The following is a 25,226-nucleotide window of genomic DNA, read 5'->3' on the forward strand; positions in this document are numbered from 1 at the left end:
AAGCCCATCTGATTCCTACAGAGAGCAGTCTCACACGCATACAGGTTGGATAAACACAGTCAACACCCATCTTGCATAAAGTATATATTAGCTATGTCATATCCATATCATAAACATATTTTCATAAAGAATGTAGAGTATAATATCACACCCCACATGTATGTTTCCTGCTCTGCAAATAATAAAGGAGCATGCACCTTTGGGTGCAAACGCTTATGACAATAGTACAGAGCCATGATTCTGTGTGAGATGGCAGACAGTGAGGAGGGCCACGCAGGTTAGTGGGTTTAGAAAAAAAGGTGTAAACATTATGTATACGTTTATGCATTATAAGAAGTTTGATCCCCTGGCCACAACCACCCCTGTCTGACCTGTTTGGTACCCAGCATACACTACTAAACCCAGGAGCGGTGCCAGAGTTTCTGGCACCCTAGGCAGAATTCAAGGGGCAGCATTTTGTGCGCTCCCCCCGGGGCGCATGGGAGCTTCCGGTTCCACTCCCATCACACCGCCGAAGAAGGACCCTCTGCCGAAATGCCGCAGGCAACAGCGGCAGTCATTGAGCTGCCCAATTGCCTACCGCTGTTTTCCGCGGCACGTCGGCAGAAGGTCCTTCTTCGGCGGCATGATGGGAGTGGAACTGGAAGCTCCCATGCGCCCCGTGGGGAGCGCACAAAATGCCGCCCTCCGAATCCTGGCACCCTAGGCAACCGCCTACGGTCTCCTAATGGAAGCGCCAGCCCTGGCTAAACCAAAGCTTCCCAAAATACAGTGCATACATACAAAATACATGCAAAATACAAGTGACATAGTAACCGTAGTAACTCTGTGGTGACATAACTTGAGTTAACCCACACTTAAACTGTAGGTATGGCCTTCGGTATATTAAATGTTTGGGAGAATGAGGGTAGACTACGATTCATTCAGGTGTTTTGGCTCAAGGCATTGGAACTGGCCTTACTGCACCCTACAGGCTCAGGAACAAAGAGGCCCAAGAAAAGAGATCATTTACTTATTACAATTTCTTGACTCGAGGGTGTATAACTCATGATTTTAAAATTCTTGTGGTTGTCAAGGTATCTCGGGGTTGTAGATGTGTGTTCATTATATTTTGAAAGAAAAAACTATGAATGGGTTGAACAAAGAATTAGATCAGTCCCTCAGGATAAGTACATTGGCTATTAGCCAAGATAATCAGGGGTGCAGGCACAGGCTCTGCATGTCCCTAAACTGCTAGAAGGTGAGAGTAGACAATGGGATGGTTCACTGAGGCCTGGTCTACACTACGCGTTTAAACTGGTTTTAGGAGCGTTAAACCGATTTAAAGCCACACCCATCCACACTAAGAGGCCCATTATATCGATATAAAGGGCTCTTTAAACCGGTTTCTGTACTCCTCCCTAACGAGAGGAGTAGCGTTAATATCGGTATTACCATATCGGATTAGGGTTAGTGTGGCCACAAATCGATGGTATTGGCCTCCAGGTGGTATCCCACAGTGCACCACTGACCGCTCTGGACAGCAATCTGAACTCGGATGCAGTGGCCTGGTAGACAGGAAAAGCCCCGCAAACTTTTGAATATCATTTCCTGTTTGCCCAGCATGGAGCTCCGATCAGCATGGGTGGCGATGCAGTCCAAAATCAAAATACAAAAAGAGCTCCAGCATGGACCGTACGGATGTGATCGCTGTAAAGGCAGGCAAAAATGTTCAAAGCTCCGTTACAGAAGACGAAATTCCAAAGCATTTTTTAAAAATCTCCAGACAGACGCCATAGCAGGGACTCAGCGCACTGCTGCATGACAAGCATAATGGAAAGCCAAAGAATCAAATGGACGCTCATGGAGGGAGGGGGGACTGAGGACTCAAGCTATCCCACAGTTCCTGCAGTCTCTGAAAAGAATTTGCATTCTTGGCTGAGCTCCAAATGCCTGTAGGGTCAAACACAGTGTCCGCGGTGGTTCAGGGCATAGCTCGTCAATTTCCACACACCCCCCCCCCCCCAAAGTAAAAGGGAAAAAAATTGTCTCTTGACTCTTTTAAATGTCACCCTGTGTCTACTGAATGCTGCTGGTAGACGCGATGCTGCAGCACTTAACTGCAGTATCCTTTTTCCCCCTCACTGGTGGCAGATGGTGCGATATGACTGATAACCGTCTTCCTCATCAGCCCGTGAGTGCTCCTGTCTGGCCTCAGGTGAGGTTGGCCAGGGGCACCTGGGTAAAAAACTCCTGGTCATTCCCAGTAGATAGGCAGAACAGCTGGTAACCATCTTCATCGTAGCAATAGGGGGCTGAGCTCCATCAGCCCCCACCCTTCATGTGTAAAGAAAAGATTCTGTACTGCCTGGACTATCATAGCAGCAGGATGCTGGGCTCCTCTCCCCCACACTGCTTAATGTCCTGTCTGGACTAGCATAGCAGGTGGAGGCTGCCTTCCCCTCATTATCTCACTAACAAGTCACTGTTTCTTATTCCTGCATTCTTTATTACTTCATCACACAAATGGGGGGGTGTAATCGATCGTGCCGGGGCTCGACCCTCCTGAGGGCAGGAGGGGAGCCACACCGACTCACTCCATGTCTCCTGTTGAACCGGCTGAACAACAGTAAACAGTGTTTAGGAAGCTCAGGCCCTCTGTTGCAGGGGCTGAGAGGCAACAAAGTACACGGACCTCAGGCCCTTTGGTGCAGGGCTGAGCAGCAAACAGTCAGGAAGCTCAGGCCCTTGGTTGCAGGGGCTGAGCAGCAAACAGTACAATAGGCTCAGGCCCTTTGTGGCAGGGCTGAGCGGCAAACTGTACAGGGAGCTTAGGCCCTTGGTTGCAGGGGCTGAGCAGCAAACAGTACAATAGGCTCAGGCCCTTTGTTGCAGGGCTGAGCAGCAAACAGTACAAGGAAGCTCAGGCCCCTGGTTGCAGGGGCTGAGCAGCAAACAGAACAAGGAAGCTCAGGCCCTTTGGTGCAGGGCTGAGCAGCAAACAGTCAGGAAGCTCAGGCCCTTGGTTGCAGGGGCTGAGCAGCAAACAGTACAATAGGCTCAGGCCCTTTGTGGCAGGGCTGAGCGGCAAACTGTACAGGGAGCTTAGGCCCTTGGTTGCAGGGGCTGAGCAGCAAACAGTACAATAGGCTCAGGCCCTTTGTTGCAGGGCTGAGCAGCAAACAGTACAAGGAAGCTCAGGCCCCTGGTTGCAGGGGCTGAGCAGCAAACAGAACAAGGAAGCTCAGGCCCTTGGTTGCAGGGGCTGAGCAGCAAGCAAACAGTAGGTGTATAGGCCCAGGTCCTTACACCTGAGTGTTGGGTGGGGGGGAAAACTGCCACCCGTGTATGGGGTGGCAGGGGGGACACAGGCCCGCCCACTCCACAGTGTCCCAGCCCAGGGCCCTAGCAGCGGCTATCACCGCTGCTGGTCAGTGGGGTCCTGACCGCAACACACTGACATCGGGCCCTCTGCGTCTGAAGCCTGACAGGGGTCGGCTACTCCCAGGCTACTTCCACTCTCCTCCTCAGGGCCTACCTCATCCGTGGCACCAGCTCCAGGCCAGTCAATTAGCATAGGCTCCTCCGGACCAGGGCTTGGTGGCAGGTCTGCCAGCTCCTCAGGGAAGTCCGGCCAGGCGTGCTCGGGCGGCTCCTCCGGGTAACAGTAGGGACGGGGAAGCTCCGGCGGCTCCTCTTCATAGCGGGCATGGGGGAGTTCCATCGGCTCCTCCCAGTACCGGTCACGGGGAAGCTCCGGCGGCTCCTCTTCATAGCAGGCACGGGGAAGCTCTGGCCACTCGGGACAGCTGCCTCGGGTCCTGGAGGGTTCCCAGTCAGGAGCTCCCGCCAGCACGTCTGCTCCCGGTGGTGGCTGGGCTCTGACTGAGCTCTGGCAGCCGGCTTTTCTACTTCCTGACCCGCCCCTTGACTTCCGGGGGGCGGGGATTGGTGGTGGTGGCTCCGCCCACTTGGGTGTCTGCGAGGGCGCTCCCTCTGCTGGGCAGGAGGGGAGCCACACCGACTTACTACACACACACCCCCCCTTAAGTCTGGCTCCCGCCTGTCAGGGCCAGGCTCTTCCATCCCCCCAATACGGGACAGGAAGTCCGCGTTAGCGTGGTCCTTGCCAGCCTGATGCTGGATGGTGAAGGCTGCAAGGCCAAGTACCAGTGCATGATGCGGGCGTTATTGTCCTTCATGCGCATTAGCCACCGGAGTGGGGCATGGTCTGTGACCAGGGTGAAGGGTGCCCCCAGGAGGTAGAAGCGGAGGGCTTTGCAGACCCATTTTACGGCGAGTGCCTCCTTTTCTACCACAGAGTAGTTCTTTTCTCGAGGAAACAGCTTCCGACTGAGGTATAGCACGGGGTGGTGGTCCTGACCATCCACCTCTTGGGACAGGACCGCCCCCAGCCCCACCTCGGAGGCGTCTGTCTGAAGAATGAACCCTCGATGGAAGTCCGGGCTGTACAGGACTGGCTCCTGGCAGAGGCACCTCTGGAGGGTCCGGAAGGCTGTCTCGCACTCCAGGGTCCACCGCACCTGCTGGGGACTGTCCTTGGTTAGTGGGCCAGCAGGGGGACACTGCAACAGTAGCCCAGGAAGACTGGGGGAGAAGGAAATCAACAGGTTGGGTTGTTGCAGGGGCACCCCCTGTGAATAGCATGCAGCTCATCATTTCTGCGGGATCTGACATTGAGCCGCTGTGCTCTCTGGTTCTCTAATACACTGCTTCTCTAGTACACTTGCCCCATATTCTAGGCAGGACTGATTCTATTTTTTGATACCATAAAGGAGAGATTCATTCCCATTTTTGTCTTTTGCACCCCCAGCTGATCTCAGCCAGGGGTACCTATGACAGCAGCAGATGGTACAGCACAGAAGGACTGGTAATCATTATCTCATTGCAAATTTACAATGGCATGGTAGACTGTACAATATGACTGATAACCATCTCTGCTATCATGCAAAAGCAAATGAATGCTGCTGTGTAGCGCTGCTGAATCGCCTCTGCCAGCGGCATCTAGTACACATACAGTGACAGTGACAAAAGGCAAAACAGGCTCTATGGTTGCTATGCTAACGGCGTCTGCCAGGGCAATCCAGGGAAAAAGGGCACAAAATGATTGTCTGCCGTTGCTTTCCCGGAGGAAGGAATGACTGACGACATTTACCCAGAACCACCCACGACAATGATTTTTGCCCCATCAGGCACTGGGATCTCAACCCAGAATTCCAAAGGGTGAGGGAGACTGTGGGAACTATGGGATAGCTATGGAATAGCTACCCACAGTGCATCGCTCCAGAAATCGATGCTAGCCTCGGACCGTGGATGCACACCGCTGAATTAATGTCCTCAGTGTGGCCGCGTGCACTCGATTTTATACAATCTGTTTTACTAAACCAGGTTTATGTAAAATCGGAATAATCCTGTAGTGTAGACGTACCCAGAGAGCGGGATCCATGAAGGGACTCAGGTATTACAAAGCTGAACGTCACCGGGTCTAATTAGTAGCTGCCTAGAAAATCACTGAAATGACACTGTGAGCCACAAAGCCTGAGTGTTGGGGAGATGTAAGTAGAATGGGTGACACAGAAGCCAGTGTGCTAGGCAGGGAGCTGCCTAAGCCAGCCAATGGGAGATGCCGACCAGAGGGATGTTGTATAGGGAGTCCAGACACCTCACTCAGCTTTGTGGATTTCAGGGCCGTTCCTGTGACTCACTAGAGCCCACTGGCTCTTGATAAATGTTGTCCTGGATGTCAGGGCCAGTCTTAGGGGTAGATGGATGGGCGACCACCCAGGGGCACCGTTCTATGGGGGGAAACCTCCGGCACAGGGTGCCCCTCCTCCCCCTGCTGCTCTGCTCCTGTCTGCAGCCACCACTGCTCCTGCACCCGCACCCCCTGCCTTGGAGCCGCCCCTGACCACCCTGGTCCTGGGATCCTCCTGTCTGCTGTGCACAGCATGCGGCCAGGGGTGGGGGATAGGATGGAGTGATGTTGGGGGTGTCCCTCTCCCCCACCCATGTACCCTGTCTCTGCTGATCTGGGGTGTGGGGACAGGAGTCTCTGCTGCTGCTTCTGAGTGAGGAGTAGGAGGTGATGCCGTCTGAACAAGCCTTCAGAGTAGTGCAGAGATGGACAAACTACGGCCCACGAGCCACATCCGGTCTGCAGGCCCATCCTGCCCGGCCCTTGAGCTCCCAGCTTGGGAGGGTAGCCCCCGGGCCCTCCCCTGCTGTCCCCCCTCCCCTGTAGCCTCAGCTCACCAGGCCCCCAGCATGGGAGAGGGCTGCACTGCGGGGGCAGGGGAGAGCAGGGAAGGAGCAGGCGGGAGGGGCGTGTAGTGAGAGCACAGTGAATGTGGCCGGAGGACTCAGGAGGATACCGGGCAGCCGCACAGCTGGCCGGAGAGATGTGATGATTTGAAGGGGAAACCGTCGCTTCTCTCTGGCTGCGCAGCTGCCCTTGCTCCTTCTGAGTCCTCCGCCCAAGTTCGCAGGGAGGCATTCTGAAAGGGGCTTTGGAGGGGGAGTGCTGGAAAGAGGGTGGGACCCAGGGGGGGCAGTTAGGGCTGGGGGTGTGGATAGGGATCGGGGCAGTCAGGGAGCAGGGGGGTTAGATGGGGCTGTGAGGTCCTGGGAGGGGGCGGTTGGGGGATAAGGAGCTGGGGGGATTGGATGGTTCAGGGGCATTGAGGGGAACAGTCAGGGAGCAGGAAGTGAGAGGGGGTGGATAAGGTTAGGGAGGCACAGCTCTCCCTACCCTACCCTCAATACAGTTTTGGAACCCTCAGGCCAAAAAGTTTGTCCACCCTGGACTAGTGAGTGCTGGGCTTTAGTGACAGCGCTCGCTCGCTCGCTCGATCACTCGATCACACTGTCTCTCACTCCCCCAATACACACACTCTCCCCCCAACACATTCTTGTATTATTGTTGTTACTTCCAGCTGAAATGAGCAAGGCACCTATGTTCTCTGTAATTTTATTCTTTCAGAGCTGGTGAAGGATTGCAGTGCTGTTATTTTTTGGGGGGTGGGAGGTGGGGGGGGGGGGGTTGACTGGTCTGTGCATTTCATAATTTTATTTCTCTCTTATGCTTAAATTTAATTCTTTGAGTAGTGAGTTCTAAAATGCCTAACCTGTCCTGGCTGGAGTAATTCTCATTATTACTTGTATTAGCATATTGTGCTTTGTCATTCATTCATTACTTAAAGTGGTACAATCCACTAATAGTATCCCCCTAGAATGTAAATTTATCTTCTACCCACCTCAGCAGTGCCAGTTTTCTTTTTTTTTAAATAGCTAAACACATAACTTTAGACACTGTGCAGATGCAGGTTGCTTATTTACAAAGAATATTTTATCTGTAAAATAACTTAAAATTCATAAAAAAATTAAAGTTCAGAGTCTGATACTAATAGCAATGGTGGAGTCAAAAGTTAGTGAGTCATGGACATGACTGATCACTAAACATAAATGCCAAAATAATTAGAAAAATAAATTCCCGTTCCTAATAAAAGAGAAAAAATACCTTAATCATTTATGTTAAAATGAAGTAAATGCATTTTTAGTGTCGTGAAAAACAATTAACTAAACCAGAGTAGATAATGGCAGTAACACAGAATGTGTCTGTTAGAGAAATTAAGCAGATTTTATTTATCTCTACTAAAGATAGAGTACAAAGTATCAAACGTGTGTTTCTGATACCTGTGTAAAGCTCCAGAATTGATACCTCAAGTCTTGGGATTGGGAATATTTTGCTGTATTATCTCCTGATTTTTCTAAATTTACATAAAAACTCAAAATGTGGCTTTAATTGCAGTTTGTATATATATATATTTTCTTCCTTTATATAGGAATTAGATACAGTGCTCCTGTCAGCTAATTCCTAAGTTATCTGCAAAAAACCTAGAGTTTTCAGGTGCCTACGTAGTTCATGGAATCAGAGGTGAAAGTGGGCTGGTGCGTGCCGGTACAGCGTACCAGTAAGAACTAGCTGCCAGTACCAGCCCGTACATGGCAACGTCAAAGCAGTGCCTGAGCTTTTAACATCGCTGCCCCTTTTGCTCGCCCCCATCGGCGGCCCTACTGGTAGGGTCCAGTAGCTGCCAGACCCTACCGGCGGAGCCGCCGATTGGAGGAAGCAAAAGGGGCAGCTGCCCAGGGGGCACCCTGGCAATTTAAAAGGGCTCGGGGCTCCCAATCGCTGTGGCAGTGGCAGCCATGAAGGGCTGGCTGCGAGAGTCTGTTCCTCAGTCCCGCCCCTTCCATCCAAGGCTTTTCCCCTTTGGGGGGGGGGGGGCAGAGCCACCCCCCACCTTATGCAGGAGGGACCCGGTGTACTGGTAAGTCCCTCTACTTACTTTTACCCCTGCCTGAAATGATGGTTAAAGTTGTCCCCCGCCCCTCCCGAAAAAATTCTGAAATGGTGCTGTTGGTGTCATTAGGCATAAATCTAGGTAACTAGGTAACTCGGGAGGGTGTAAGACCACAAGTGTCAATGAAGCCTTTCTGCCCTAGGCCTGAATGAACCAAAGTTATTTCATGTCTAACCTGTCCATGTTTGAACTTTAATCAACCTAACAGGCCAGCAACAGAGAATGGTTATCAGTTGCAACACCTGTACCAGAAGGTAATAATGAGGCCTGCTATAATGAGGCCTGCTTGCTCCTGGCTAATGGGCAAAATAACAGATCAAAGAAAGTAAGACAATATAACGGTTCACAGAAGAGTTACTAACGAGCTAAACTGGTTGCCGCCAAGTATGACTTAACTGCTTAATGTAATTGCAACTGCAATAAAAGGTGGGGGAAGAGGGGGAGTGGGGGGGAATAAAAAAGGCTTAGGCTGTGGCTACACTTAGCGCTTCAAAGCGCTGCCGCGGCAGCGCTTTGAAGCGCTAAGAGTAGTCAAAGCACCAGCGCTGGGAGAAAACTCTCCCAGCGCTGTCCGTACTCCACCTCCCTGTGGGGAATAACGGACAGCGCTGGGAGCCGCGCTCCAGCGCTGGGGCTTTGACCACACTGGTGCTTTGCAGCGCTGCAATTTGCAGCACTAGAGAGGGTGTGTTTTCACACCCTGCTGCAGCGCTGCAAATTTGTAAGTGTAGCCAAGCCCTTAGTTAAAGTTATGTATAAAAAGAAAAAAAGCTGTTTGTAGTTGTGGGCTTGATTTGAGACGTGTCTGTCTCCTAGCATCCCGCTTTGAGATCTCAAATAAACTTTGTCTGCTTCTCCACCTTGGTGTATTTATTGGAGCGAAGCACACTGGGCAACGAACCCCTGTTGCTGTCCTCGGGCCTCTGTGCCGGCAACAGTGCCTTGGTGAGCCAGGAGTGGCCAGGGGGCTGTGGGAGGGCCATGGGCTCTGGCAAGATGTGGCCCCCGTGTGACAGCATGAAACTCTCAAATTAATCTCCTATCCCCTCATCTTGGAGTCACAGCTCTCCCAAGCTGCTCCAAGTAATTCCTCCACCATTTGGTCTAGCTATACTTCACACCAGAAGCAGCAAAGAATCCTGTGGCACCTTATAGACTAACAGACATTTTGCAGCATGAGCTTTCGTGGGTGAATACCCACTTCTTCGGATTCTTTGCTGCTTCTACAGAACCAGACTAACACGGCTACCCCTCTGATACTTCACACCAGGAATCCAGCTGGGGGGCATAGAGATCATTTCCCAGTGACTAGTGACAGCCCCATGGGGGCAGGGTTAACGTTGCACTGGCTGGGACCTTAACTCTGTATTTCTTGGTTTTCAGAAGTTTGAGCTTTGATTAACTTAGACCAGGTGGGGGAGATAAAATCTTTTATGGGACCAACTCCTGCTGTTGGTCGAGATGAGATTTGGAGCTTCACCGAGCTCTTCTTTAGGGCTGTGTTGCTGGGAAGCTCGTCTCTGTTCCCAACAGAAGTTGATCCAATAAAAGATCTCACATCACCCACCTTGTCCGTGTAATAGACCGGGGCCAACATGGCTGCAACAGCACAGCCAGGGGCGGCTCTACAAAGTAGGCTGCCCCAAGCAGCGCGGAGCGCTGCGCCGCCCTTCCCCAGTCCCGCGGCGGGTCCCCTCTTCCCGCGGCTCCGGCATCCTGGGGAGGGCGGTATTTGGCTCGTGGAGCTCCCGCCGCATGCCTGCGGCAGGTCCACCGGAGCCCGGACGAGCGGACCTGCCGCAGTCATGCCTGCGGAGCTCAACCGAGCCGCGGGAAGACGGGACCCGCCGCAGGCATGACCGCGGCAGGTCCGCTGCCCGCGGCTCCGGTGGACCTGCCGCAGGCATGCCGGCGGGAGCTCAACCGGAGCCAAATGACGCCCTCCCCAGGATGCCGCCCCAAGCGGGCGCTTGGCCCGCTGGTGCCTAGAGCCGCCCCTGAGCACAGCAAATAACTTCTGATGATCTGGATGTTTTGGAAGGTCACGATCTTCAGTGGGAAACGGGAACTTCCTTTTTGAATTCATGACTGAGTCAGTTGTTCTTGTGTCCTTGTTACCTGAATCCAGTCATGATTTCAAAGAGAATCTGCTTCCTCCCTTTGCTGAATCTAATAAACTAAATGGCAACGCGCCCCGCCCCGCCCCCAAGAACAACACCAAAGCCCGTTTTGTTTAGTTCTGTTCCTGTTTCCCACACACTCGCGGTGCAGCAGGACCGGGGCAGTTTCTTTAAGAGAAGACTCGACCCTCCCCACGTGGCAGGGTTTGCGGCGAGGCAATTGACAGTGTTACTTTCACTTCCCCCAGGCGAACGCTGCGATCCGAGCGCAGGTTTATCGATTCGGAATAAAACCACGTTTCTTATAACAACAGTCTACGGAAAAGTCACGAGACAGAACTGTGGCTCTTTGATCGCCAGAATTAGCTGAGCAACATGCGTGAGAAACGGGACCAGTCAATGACCATGTCACGGTCCCAGCCAAAGGGGTGAAGTCTGGCCACACCCGGGAGATTTTAAACTTCCCCAAAGACCCAACCAGGTGGGTGAATTTTGCTTACGAAGGGCTGTTTGTAACGTCTAATACCCGATACTTATTGCGGGGACAGATTGTTCAAAACACAAGGAGTAAATAATCCCGTGATCATTTGTTTCTCTCTTTGTGGAAACTTTACAGTACAACTACATTCAAAATGATTTACCTTCAAATACGTTGCAGTTTGTTTTCATAGCAATGTAACGTGAGACTTTTACAGCTTGTGGAATTAGGAATGTCTTTGTTTTGCTGAATTTTACTCAAGAACAGGGGGCCTTTATAGTTGCAGAGGAAAGTATAAGACTGAGTGTACCCTCAAGGCTCAGAAACCAAATGGCAAAAAATAGGAACTCAAAATGTATATTTAAAATATTGATTTTTTTAAGTCAATCACATACCTTTTTTGACCCAATTTGTGATTTTTTTAATGTGTGTGCATTGGGGGGGATTTTTTTATATTGATTTTCATAAAGCAACAAATATTCTAAAGCACAACCCCCGCCCACAAAAATGTACAGCTTGTATATGTTCCCATAATTATGCAGTTTTATAGCTAATCAAAGCTACAAGACCAGACAATCATAGGTGTGGGAAGTAGGGCTGGGGGGGGTGCAGTGTCCCCAGGTTTTATGTGGGGCTCCACTCCTGGTCCCAGGGCTCCGATCCTGGCCCTGCACGTGGGGATCCACTCCTGCCCACCACTAGCTGTGGCCCCAGCCTCAGTCCCTTTACCTCTGTCTGTGCCCCACCCTTCTGGAGATACAGCCCTGCTCCCAGCCCCAGCTCTGAGGGGAGGGCGTGAACAGGCATAAAGGGGGCATGAGGTAAAAATTTTGGGGGCACTTTCACTGGCTTTCAGCACCCCCACTGTAAAAAATGTTCAAGTGCCACTGCAGACAACACAAGACCACACAAGACCACACACATCTAACACATTAGGGTGTGGGTTACACTGACTTTTGAATCCTGGGTTTGGCAATGCTGCTGCTCTGTTTTTGAAAGGCACAAACAAATTTCAGTTTTCTGCAATAATTCATCCAATCTACACAAACCAGTGTATCACCTCTATTAATTTAATTCATCAAAGTGCTGTAGTTCTTTGGCAATAAGGGTCTGAAGGAAATGTTAGACACTCAGAGTGGATGAAAATTGATCTTTAAAAAATGATTTAAAAAATTAAATCAGAGGCTTTTCTTTCACTTGGATTTTTTTAATTTAAATTAAATACTGGTTTATCTTTCAGATTAAAATTATGACAGCTGATGCTAAGGCATATATATATATAACATTCAAGCCGTATATGTTTGCTTCAAAAGTTTTAAAGAAAACCAGATCAATGAAGCAGTGGCAGTCACTGGCTAAGCACCTGGAAGCTGAATTTGTTGAAGGGCTCACCCAGCTTTTGACAGCAATAGCCTGTTCTGCAGGTACAGAGAAAATATTTTATTCATTTCAATGTACCCAACTAGCTCAATTCAATGACTCGTCCATTCAAAGTTGAGAAACCAGTTCGGAGTTGAAAAATCAGGAAAGTTTGTTTTCCACTCTGAAATGGTCTTTAAAAACAAGGTGTGAGAGGATGAGATCTACCAGCTCTAAAATCTTGAAGGACATGGTGACCAGAAACAATCAGTTCAATTCACTAACTGCAGATAATAGTTCCTTTTTCTAACACATCATATTTGAATGCAAGTTTTAGTAAAATATTTTTCTCTTCTCTGTCCTGTTGTCCAGATCAAGTTACAGTGAAGATGAAGGTTCTTTCATTCTGTCCTAGCTCTGCAGTGAGCGCCTCTCTGCCTAATTTGATCATTTTCTTCATTATTTATCACATTCACAAGCTGGAATCAGGTAGGAATCCCTCTGGTCCTGCTGCTGCTTGTAGGATTTGTTTCATTGTAGTGATTTGTAAATCATGCCTATTCCACTCCTTTGTACAAAACTGAAAAAAACCCAAACCAAAACCAACCAACCAAAAAAAAAAAACCAATCCCAAACCAACCCCTACAACAAATTTCAGATTGGCTCAATATCAGTAAATAAGTCTCCACTTCCTCCTCAACCCTTCTGGAGGAGTAATTCTCCACCTGCTGCATGTGAGGCAACTCAGTTTCTCTATCCATCTAGGTACTTATATCATCATAGTATCTGAGTGTGAGGCTGTATGGAATATGAGTGACCATTTATAATGGCATTGATACCAATATTACAAAATCACAATAAATCTTATTCAGGATATGCCAGGAAAAGTAATTATGCCGCTCTAGCCTATGCTGATTAGGCCTCAACTGGAGTCTTGTGCCCAGTTCTGGGTGCCACATTTCAGAAAAGATATGGACAAATTGGAGAGAGTCCAGAGAAGAGGAACAAGGATGATTAGGGGTCTGGAAAACATTTCTTATGAGGGAAGATTGAAAGAACTGGGTTTGTTTAGTCTGGAAAGGAGAAGACTGGGGGGGGGGGGCATAACCGTTTTCAAATACCTAAAAGTTTGTTATAAGGAGGAGGGAGAAAACTTGTTCTCCTTAACCTCTCATGATAGGACAAGAAGCAATGGGCTTAAACTGCAGCAAGAGAGGTTTAGGTTGGACATTAGGAAATATCACCCTGACAGTTGGGAAGTTAAACACTGGAATAAATTGCTTAGGGAGGTTGTGGAATCTCCATCATTGGAGATTTTTAAGAGCTCTTAAAAATCACCTGTCAGGGATGGTCTAGATAGTGCTGGTCCTGCCGTGAGTCCAGGGGGCTGGACTTGATGACCTCTCGAGGTCCCTTCCAGGTCTATGATTCTATGTAAGGTACCAGTGGAAAAGGTTTGATTTGCTAAATATAAGCTTGTTTATAGTCTGTATCATCTTTGCAGGGTGAGATATAAATATGTGTGGTATATTTGTGTCTCAGACTTGTGCTGTGACAGCCCCAGACAGACCAGCATCAGCAGTATCCAGCCTGCTGTAGAATGAGCCATTGAGAGAAGCCTGGGGCTATGAATCAACAGGACATGTAGACAAGTATCGGGTAGCCGTGTTAGTCTGTATCCACAAAAACAACGAGGAGTCCGGTGGCACCTTAGGCCTGGTCTACACTAGGAGTTTATGTCAAATTTAGCAGCGTTAATTCGATTTAACCGTGCAACCGTCCACACCAGGAAGCTAATTAGTTCGACCTAGAGGGCTCTTTAGTTCGAATTTGGTACTCCACCCCGACAAGGGGAGTAGCGCTAAATTCGACATGGCTATGTCGAGTTAGCCTATGTGTGGACGGAAATCGACCTTAGTAGCTCCGGGAGCTATCCCACAGTGCACCACTGTGTTGACGCTCTGGACAGCAGTCCGAGCTCAGATGTTCTGATCAGCCATACAGGAAAAGCCCAGGGAAAATTTGAATTCCTTTTCCTGTCTGGCCATTTTGAATCTCAATTCCTGGTTGGACATCGGGGCGAGCTCAGCAGCACTGGCAGCGATGCAGAGCTCTCCAGCAGAGGAGTCCATGCAATCTCAGAGTAGAAAGAGGGCCCCAGCATGGACTGACCGGGAAGTCTTAGATCTGATCACTGTGTGGGGCGATGAGTCTGTGCTTTCGGAGCTGCGCTCCAAAAAACGGAATGCAAAGACCTACGAGAAAGTCTCCAAAGCCATGGCACTCAGAGGATACAGCCGGGATGCAACGCAGTGCCGCGTGAAAATCAAGGACCTGAGACAAGGCTACCAAAAAATCAAAGCCGCAAACGGACGCCCCGGAGCCCAGCCCCAGACATGCCGCTTCTACGAGGCACTGCATGCCATTCTCGGTGGGTCTGCCACCACTGCCCCACCAGTGACCGTGGACTCTGAGGATGGGATAGTATCGACGGGCAGTTTCTCGGTGATGTTCGCGGATGGGGAAGATGAGGAAGGGTTTGTGGAGGAAGAGGCAGGCGACAGCACTTACAATACTGCTTTCCCTGACAGCCAGGATCTCTTCATCAGCCTCACAGAGATCCCCTACCAACCCTCCCCGGCCGTTAACCCGGACTCTGAATCAGGGGAAGGATCAGTCGGTAAGTGCTATAAACATGTAAACATTTATTTTTTAAAAAACAGGAATAAAAACTATATGAAAAGAAGGTCAGTGCATATGGGGATAGAACAGAAATCCTCTTGGGAGAGTTCCACGAAGCTCTCATAGAGGTACTCAAAAAGCCTCCGCAGGAGGTTCCTGGGGAGAGATGCCTTATTGGGTGCTCCGTGGAAGCACACTCTTCCACGCCAGGCTATCCTCACGTACAGTGGGAGCATTGCCTCGACGAGCATGGCAGCATAGGGCCCCGGTCTATGCAGGGTTTCACGCAGCATGCGCTCTCTGTCTCTCTTAGTGACCCGCCTCAGGGTGATCTCGCTCGGCGACTGCTGCATCTAATTAGGGGAATTAGTGTAATGTTATTATTGGGAATGCTTCACTTTTCCTTTGCATAACAATAAGCGTCGTTTAACAGCCACGTGGTGGAGGCTGCAGAGGGGAAGCAGACAAGGATCTTTCCCGGACAGCAGCGAGGGGGTGGAACAGGGTCAGAGTTTATGCTTTCCAGATTGCCTGCAGCAGGAGGGCACTGCTATACATTAACTTTTAAGCAGCCTAAACTTTACGGCTTACCAGGCCTGGCTGCTACACGGATTCTGCTGTCCTGCCCTCTTGTCTGATCTCCAGTGCAAGATCCCAGGCAATGAAAGCGAATGCCGAAAATTCGAACTTGTCCTGAGAGCGCATGAGATAGGTGCCGTGTATGGTCTTGTTCACAGAGACAGAGTAGACTGTGTTCAGTGTTCGCAAACATGTATCTTTGCAAGCAAATCACTTCCTTTTTCCCATCACACAGCTGTGGCTGTTTCCTGACCTGCCCCGGCATCCCCCTCACAGAGGCTGGCGCAGATTAGGCGGCGAAAGAAAAAGACTCGGGACGAGATGTTTGCTGAACTGATGGCCTGCTCCAGAGCCGATGCGGCCCAGCAGAGCCAGTGGAGGGAGACCCTCTCTCAGCAGCAGCGCTCACACAGCGAACGGGAGGACAGGTGGCGGCAGGAAGACCAGCAGGCGACTCAAACGCTGCTTGGCCTAATGAGGGAGCAAACAGACACGCTCCGGCGCCTTGTGGATGTTCTGCAGGACCGCAGGCAGGAGGAAAGAGCCCCCCTGCACTGTATCTGCAACCGCCCTCCCCCGCCACAAAGTCCTGTCCCCCCCTCACCCAAAATAACAAGAAGGAGGGGCACTAGGGGCCGTGAAAACTGTCACTCCACCCCAGCAGAGCGCTCATGTACCAAACAGCTCTCATTCCCTAAAGTATGAGAATTGCTTCCCTTCCTGGCTCACCCAATCCCAAATCCCAGTTTCATCCCCCAACTGTGTAGTTGAGTATTAAAAATAGTTTGCTGTTAATTACTGTTTCCGTCATGTTTCTTTGCAGAAGACTTTGTGTGAGGGGGGGGAGGGGTTTGTTAATTGCATAGGACAGCCACCATTACCGGGGCACAGACATGGGGGCAGGATCAACAGCAGGTCACACACAGAGTGCAGTCACTAGGCACCCGGGTCACTCTGGGAGGTGTCTGCTGCCCCAGGTCAGTCTGGGAGGTGTATGCTGCCCCAGGGTCCGAGCGCCTGGCATCCACAAATGGCAAGGCAGGCTGCCCTTACCATGCCCTTCCAACCTAGCCATGAGCCTCTCCGATGCCCTGAGCCCCAGCCAGAGCCATCATCCCCCTACACCTACTCACCCTTCCCACACACCCCTCACCCCTTCCTGCAAACCCACCCCTTCCTGCACACCCTCCTGTAACCGTCCTCCCCCCAGAGACCGCTGTAGGAGCAGGAGCCTATCAGTCCTCGAGTGTAGAAGCGGTCTGTACATCACTGCACACGGTACCCACCACAGTCTGCGTCCCTGTTTGAACCCTTTAACGTGAATTCGTTAGTAAAGAAAACTTTGTTAATTAACAATGTTCCAATAACTTTATTTTTAAACGTCTGTTGGAAGGGGGGAAACCTGGTGAACGGGGTATGTAACCGCTGAAAAAAGTTAATAGTAACTGAAACAGGGGCAGGTTCAGCTTCTCTGTAAAGAGACTGGCCAGTCATAGGTTACCCTGCTCTCTGAGGAACCTAGCTTTCAAAGCCTCCCGGATGCACAGCGCTTCCCGCTGGGCTCTTCTAATCGCACGGGTGTCTGGCTGAGCGTAATCAGCAGCCAGGTGATTTGCCTCAACCTCCCATCCCGCCATAAAGGTCTCCCCCTTGCTCTCACAGAGATTGTGGAGCACACAGCAAGCTGCAATAACAATGGGGATATTGGTTTCACTGAGATCCGAGCGAGTCAGTAAGCTCCTCCATCTCCCCTTGAGACGTCCGAAAGCACACTCCACCACCATTCTGCACTTGCTCAGCCGGTAGTTGAAGAGCTCCTTGTCACTGTCCAAGGCGCCTGTATAGGGCTTCATGAGCCAGGGCATTAGCGGGTAGGCTGGGTCCCCGAGGATCACTGTAGGCATCTCCACATCCCCAACAGTTATTTTGTGGTCCGGGAAGAAACTACCTTCCTGCAGGCGTCTAAACAGACCAGAGTTCCTGAAAACACGCGCGTCATGAACCTTGCCCGGCCACCCGACGTAGATGTTGGTAAAACGTCCCCTATGGTCCACCAGTGCTTGCAGCACCATTGAAAAGTAGCCCTTTCGGTTAATATACTGGCTGGCCTGGTGGGCCGGTCCCAGGATAGGGATGTGAGTCCCATCTATAGCCCCACCGCAGTTTGGGAATCCCATCGCGGCGAAGCCATCTATGACGACCTGGACGTTTCCCAGGGTCACTACCTTTGAGAGCAGTAGGTCAACGATTGCGTGGGCTACTTGCATCACAGCAACCCCCACGGTAGATTTGCCCACGCCAAAGTGGTTCGCTACTGACCGGTAGCTGTCTGGCGTTGCAAGTTTCCAGAGGGCTATGGCCACTCGCTTCTGCACAGTCAGGGCTGCTCGCATCCGGGTGTCCTGGCGCTTCAGGGCAGGGGACAGCAAGTCACAGAGTTCAAGGAAAGTGCCCTTACGCATCCTGAAGTTTCGCAGCCACTGTGATTCATTCCAGACCTGCAGCACTATGCGGTCCCACCAGTCCGTGCTTGTTTCCTGGGCCCAGAATCGCCGTTCCAGAGCATGAACGTGACCCATTGCCACCATGATCTCCGCGGCGTGGGATCCCGTGCTTTGTGAGAGGTCTGTTCCACTCTGACACTTCATGTCCTCACCGCGCTGCCGGAGCCTCCTCGCCCAATTTCTCAGCAGCTGACTGTGGAAGAGGTGGACAATAAGGTGCGAGGAGTTGACAACGGCCATAAGTGCAGCGATGATCGCAGCGGGCTCCATGCTCGCAGTGCTGTGGCGTCCGCGCTGTCACTGACCAGAAAAGTGCACTAACAGATTTCCTGCCGGCGCTTTCAGGGAGGGAGGGCGGGAGTGACGGTTGAATGACGACAGTTACCCAAAACCACCCTCGACACATTTTTCCCCCAGCAGGCATTGGGGGCTCTACCCAGCATTCCAATGGGAAGCGGGGACTGCGGGAACTGTGGGATAGCTGCCCAGAATGCACCGCTTCCAATGTCGATGCTTGCCCCGTTAGTGTGGACTCACAATGTCGAATTAGTGTCCTTAGTGTGGATATACAAATTTGACTTCATAAGGTCGAATCCACAAATTCGACCTAAGTTAAATCGAACTACTCTTGTAGTGTAGGCATACCCTTAAAGACTCCTTGTTGTTTTTCAGGATATGTAGGGACACGCATAGGCGCCGACTTCTACTGGTGCCAGTGGGTGCTTGATTTCCCTCCTCTGCCCCTCCCCCATCCCCACCCCGCTCCCATTCCGATACCTTCCCCAAATCCCCACCCCAGACCCGCCTCTTCCCTGCCTCCTCCCCTGAGCATGCCACCCTACTCCCACTCCCTCCGAGAGCTTGCTACGGCTGTGTGGCAGCGGCAAGTGCTGGGAGGTAGGCGGAGGAGGAAGTGTAGTGGGACGGGGAGTTTGGCTGCCTATGGGGACATGCCGTTGGACAGGGGTCTCCAAGTACCTTTTCATGCCCATGTGCTGTGAGTTTGTGTTTGGGACAAAGGGTGTACATGCCACATGGCAAAGGATATAAAAAGGCAGCTGCATCTTCTCCATTTTGTCTGCAATCCTGCTTCTCACTTCTGGAGTAACTTCCGTACAAACTGAAGCTTTGAACAAAGGACTGACAGACCCATCCAAGCTTTGGATGTGTTCCAGAGGGACTTTGCAAGCTAGCAAATTCACCAGTGCTGCTAAGAACCTGATATATGGATTCTGAAGTCTCTCTCTCTGTATATATGTGTGTATATATGAAAGTATCTGACTGCTTTGACCATTTAGCAACTCTTCTTTTTCATTCCTTTTCTTTTCTAATAAAACCTTTAGATTTAGATACTAAAGGATTGGCTAGCAGCATGGTATTTTGGGTAAGATTCAAACTGGTATTGATCTGGTAATGTGTCTGGTCCTTTGGAGAATTAAAAAAACATTTTGTAAAGTGAATAGAGTTTTTAAGTAACTTCTCACTGTAGTGAACCTATTTGCCAATTGGGAGCCAGAGACTGGAATGCAGTAAAGGGGGCTGTGTGATTTCTTTTCTAGATAACCAGTGTAGGGGTCAGGAGCACATTTTGTGACTGGTTGGTGAATCTAACTATAGTGTAAACTACCAGTTTTCGGAGAATCTTCTCTCCTTTTTGCAGCCTTCCCTGATGTTGGCATTTCCACTGTGGGCTGCCCTACACACCTCTGGTCATGCTGAGCATCCTACTTCACATGCTTGCACCCTCTGTGACCCAGTCCTTTTTCAAACACCAAGGCAACCTGGCCTAAAGCTGAAGTGATTTGGGGTCAGTGGGGCCAAGGCAAGTCAGTCCCAGAGTTGAAGACCCTGTACTGAAAATGTCCTGGCAGTGACCCCGTCTCACTAAAAACAGGTGGAGGGGGCAAAGGAGGAAAACTCAAGAACCTCAACTAATCTCAATGAAAATGGTGTCCTCATACGAGGTGAGAGGTGGTGGTCTCCAAAGAAGCTGGGTCCCAAAACATTAGGGTGAAGTTCTAGGTGATCTCTGTTGACTTCAGTGGAGTCAGGATTTCATCTTTTCACCCTTCTCATATTAGAACCAACACTGAGAATCACATCAGAAATATAGTGAAGGCCGGAACAGACCAGAGCTCAGGTATACAGTGTATATACTCAGGTCACACTGTCCGGTCACGGGGCACTGAAATGGCCCTGTGGCATGTCAAATTAATATAAGGGGCATTATCAGTGACACCTATACCTGAGCTGGCCTGTCACTTTCTACTATAAATACCTTTTTCAGTTGCTTGTAACTTTTCCAAATTTCAAATATTCAGGTTGAAAATTTGCATGCCAGGTGTCTGCCCCAGGCTGAAATTTTGGAAAGTTTGAACCTACTGTCTTTTTTGTTTCTAGCATGTTTTCCCCCTGAGCTTGTTCTCTTTTTGTTTTGGTGTATTTCACAGCCCAGTTCAGAGTGATGGGTCCTAGTCACCCTGTTGCTGCCATTGTGGGTGAGGCCATTGTGTTACCCTGTCACCTGTTCCCCAGGATGAGCGCTGAGAACATGGAGGTGAGATGGTTCCGATCTGAGTTCACTTCAGTTGTTCACCAGTATCATGAAGGAAAAGATCAGCATGGAAAGCAGATGCCAGACTATCGTGGAAGGACAGAGCTTTTGAAAGCTGGCATCACGGATGGGAATGTTTCCTTGCAAATTCTTAATATCAGACGCTCAGATGAAGGACAATACAACTGTTTTGTTCAAGACGGCCCTTATTATGAAGAAGCCCTGTTGGAACTGAAGATAGCAGGTCAGCTGCTCTTGTCTGCATTATCTTAGTCTGGGCTGCAGTTTTTGTTCTTTTCTACTGCAACAACTGTGACTGGCAACTTGTGAATTATTTTAGAGTAAATACACTCCCCATGAGTGACAAAACTAAGCTGACCTAAGTCCTCATGCAGGCAGCACTGGGTCAACAGAAGAATTCTTCTGTCAACCCAGCTACTGCCTCTCAGAGTGGTGTATTACCTATGACACCAGGAGAAGTCCTGCCGTTGATGTAAGCAGTGTCTCCACTGAAGCACCACAGCGGTGAAGCTGTGCTGCTGTAGCCTTTCAAGTGTGGACAGCCTGTAGTCTTCCAATTTCTCTGCAGTCATGCTGAGGCGAGGCTAAGGTGGGACTGCCAGGTTTATAGGCCTTCTGATGTCGTCACTACAGGGTAGTTAGTTGGGGTGCAGTCAAAATCAGTTGTAGCTTTCTGATTGGCTGAGGCCACATAAAGATGGTGGTGAGGGAGGGAGACATTATGTATTTACCGCTAGTGGATGAGTCCGAGCATTTGTCCCCTGCTGCTCTGACACAGGAACCATGGAGCCAGTTAGATTTATTTATTTGTTTAAAAATAGAACAAACAAAATGTCTATCCAATATACTAAAAACTGGCTTTCTGAAAAATTCATATCCCACTAGGTATTTAAATGAAGTGACCAGATTTCCAAATGTGTTCAGTGCTCCATTGCTCTTGGGTGGAGAGGACAATATCTCTCACTTATTCAGTGAAATTATTTTAAATATTTGTTCACATCTTTTCCTGTGTCCATGCGTATTGGGAATTCAGAAATTCCAGTGTTCATTTATCCCTTCTATGTGATCAAGTGATCTCTAGTGGAAGTAAGTGATCCACAATCTCTCACACATCTTTTTAGCTGTTAAGTTAACTCATTGATTTGTCTCACATTTATGTAATTTTTCTTCTAGCTTTGGGGTCCAATCCTCTCATCTCTGTGGAGCGTCACCAGGATGGAGGGATCCGGGTGGTTTGTCAATCGGCTGGGTGGTACCCAGAGCCCAAGGTGCTATGGAGAGATCGCAGTGGGCAAGAATTACCATCACTGTCTGAAGCAAAATCCCTAAGGGATAGTGGCCTGTTTGAAACAGAAAATTCTATTATTATAAAAGAACATTCAAACCAGAACCTGTCCTGTTGGATCAGGAACACCGTTCTCAATCAAGAAAAGGAATCAATCGTTTATATAGCAGGTCAATTACCAGCTAAACCCACACGCTTAAATCACTTTAATCAGAAACAAAACAAAACATAGGAAACAAAGATCTGAAGCATCTGTTGTGCATAGTTTACAACCTACATAAAAACAAAGAAGTTCAGAAACTGATACCTTAACAGGTCACAACTCAGGCAACCTGATTGCCTTAATTTTGAAAATTCAGATTTATCAGAGTTTTGGGTTTCATGTACATTTAATTTTAACTCTGATACTCCTGAAACTCTTACTTTAAAAAAAGAGTATGATTTTGAGAAGAAATATTCACCAAACCTTGAAAGAGTTTGTTCCTAAAAACTTAACTTCCCCACAGTGATTTTGTGACTGTAGCAATTTTTACACTATGGTTTGTTTGCTACCTTTTCAGTAAGTGAAATGTCACCAAATGATGTGGGCTTGTTTCCATTGATGTTCAATGGGAGTTGTGCTCATAGTTCACTTTGCCTTACACACACAAGCTGCACTGATTATCTACTGAGTTATTGATGAAACCCCTTGTTTGAATGCTTTTATTTCAGTTTCAGAGTGTCCTATGTTTTTAGCTTAAGTCAGTTCCTTACTGATTGATACTAAATGGATAAAGGACACTATTCAGCTGATTTACAATTTAAAGTTTTGTCAACCAGTTTAGTTAAATTGGGGCAGTCCTGTTATGCGGTCAGCTGTGGAATCAGTGTAACTATGACTGCATGAGTGTTACACCAGTTTCACTAAACCAGTGCACAAATCCTGTGTGGAGAAGGCCTTAGGCATGTTTGAAATGCCCACCCTGGTTAGATGATTTAAATGCTGTAAACACAAAAAGGGCAAAAGAAGATGAATCAATTTTCAGCACTTAATGTTTGGCTTAATTGCAATTATAATTCATTGAAATAATCGGGGAAATTATTAGTGACTCACTAAAATACTCTTACAATTTCTGAATGTTGCTGAACAGTGAGGACCAAACTGTTTGCTGCCATAACTCCACTGAAGTCAGTGCGGTTTTGTGAGCAGAGAATTTTCCCCTGAACTCAATGAAGCTCTGAATACCATGAATCAAACCAGGCCTGGTCATTCACAGGTTAATCAGAGCTCAAACTCTGTTGATTGGAATAATTTTTACAATCAGGTTTTGGTGTTTTGTGAAGCAGAGAGGGGGTCATGTTTTCACTCTTATCTCACATACATCCTGCTGGGGACTATTTACGTAGATATGTGCAATAGAGAAAAAATTGGTGTTGTTCCTGCTTCCAAACTAATGCAAATCCTCTGGGGTTTATTTTTCAGATTTCTTTTTCCCGAGGGTGAATCCAGGGATGGTGACTCTGAGTGTGATTCTCCTGGTTTTGTTTGTTTGTTTCATTCGCCTCACTCTTTATCTATTTAAAATAAAAGGTAAATGTCACAAGGGAAAATGTTAGTGAAATTAACAAGAATTTTCTTCTAATAAATGAAAAAAGGGAAGAATGAAATTTTACACTAGGCCAAGCAGGGGAAGCACAGACCTGCACTGCGCTCCCCCCAGCAGCACAGGGAAGGAAACGTTACTAAGGTTCCCATTTGCTCCAGGAGGCAGTGATCTACACCAGCCCTTTACAGGCACAGAATATTTCTCCCCCAGAACTGCCTCAGTTAAGCTGAATGGAGCATTTGGGGAAGGGGTTGAGGGAAGATTGAGCCAAAACCTTCTCCACTCCTCACTCTTTTCTGCCCACTTCCCATCCAGCTGTGCAATTATTCCCTCCTCAGTCCCCATGGACTTTGGGAATTAGTTAAGGTCTCTTTCCCTCCTCTGATCAGTAAATATTTTGTACAGAGTTGGGCCCCCATAATGATTGTTGTGATTTTATTTTGGGAGCAGTTGTCTGTGATTTCATTTACTGTTAAAAAGAAATTGGAATGAGACAAAACCTGGCAAATTTCACCCCAATAGTTAATATTAAAAAAATATACAACAGTAGAAAAGAGGGGTCTGACATGAAGACATGAGCTCTGAGCCTTAACCTGAGTTAATGGCGAGGAACAATAAGTCAGAAATGGAGAAGGGAAAACTTTTTCTCCTGGTGTTGAGAACATGAAACCCAGCAAAGGCTCATGAATTGTATAATCACTGTCCAACTTTTACAAAATGCAGACAACTGTATAACCAAGGCAAAAATGCTCCTAATAAGAATTTATATTTATTTCTGTTTATTTTTAATGGAATGGGATATACAAATCTGTAAAATGTCATGCTTTTTCCTCCAACAAGTAAAACTTTTCTACAAATTTGTCTCCTCAAAAGGGTATTTCTTTGTTTGTTTATGGATTTTTTTGGGTGAAGTTTTTTAACCAGAAAAAGATGAAAGCACAGATACTCCATCACTAACATCAGTTAGAGCTTTGCCGTTGATTTCAGTGAGTGTAGGATTAAGCACTGAATGCACAAGTCATATCTCTAAAACAATAATGCTGATAATGTGAGGGCCAGAAATTCCGTTCTGCACCCCCAGAGCTCCCAGCAAAGCAAATAGGAATGTGAGAGATAATACAAGGAAGCAGGACTGGGCTCTAATGTCTAGATTTTTAAAGGGATGTGGTCAGCTAACTCTCACTGAAATCAGTAGGAGCTAGGCTCCAAAATGCCTTGAAAAATCAGACCCTAATTCCATAAAGAATTGAAAACTTTCAGAATTGTAAATCCTTGAAAACAATCAGTTACTGTCGCACACTGAACTCTAGTGTGGCCACATGGTTAGTAAAACATGAATGAAATGTTTGGTATTTAGGAGCCAGATGTTCTTATCATGAAAACACTCCTTTAAATCTCCATTAACTGAAAATGTTCTTAAATAACTTGTATTTACATCTGTTTGCTTTATTTCGTTTCTTTAGGGAAACATCTTGGAGAAATCAGTAAGTTCAATTTTTCTCCACATAGAACCTTTTCCATTAAGTTGTTTGCTGTTTTATTATTTATGATGATTATTATTAAAGAGAGATCAATTTGAAAATCACATGAAATATCAGTGATAATGTATTGATAAGTATTCAGTATGTGGGTAAGAGGAAATTAGAAAGAAAATGTTCTTTGCAATGTATCTTCTCTGAGGGTGAAATCCACATG

General features: G+C 48.4%; 1 pseudogene; it reads left to right on the forward strand.

Annotated features, from left to right (window-relative positions):
- The first annotated feature begins 12,284 nt into the window (after positions 1 to 12,284).
- Positions 12,285 to 25,226, forward strand: part of LOC120383895 — a 379,520-nt pseudogene continuing 366,578 nt past the window's right edge.

The sequence above is a fragment of the Mauremys reevesii genome, linkage group 15 (assembly GCF_016161935.1).
Source record: "Mauremys reevesii isolate NIE-2019 linkage group 15, ASM1616193v1, whole genome shotgun sequence".
Lineage (NCBI taxonomy): Eukaryota > Metazoa > Chordata > Testudines > Geoemydidae > Mauremys > Mauremys reevesii.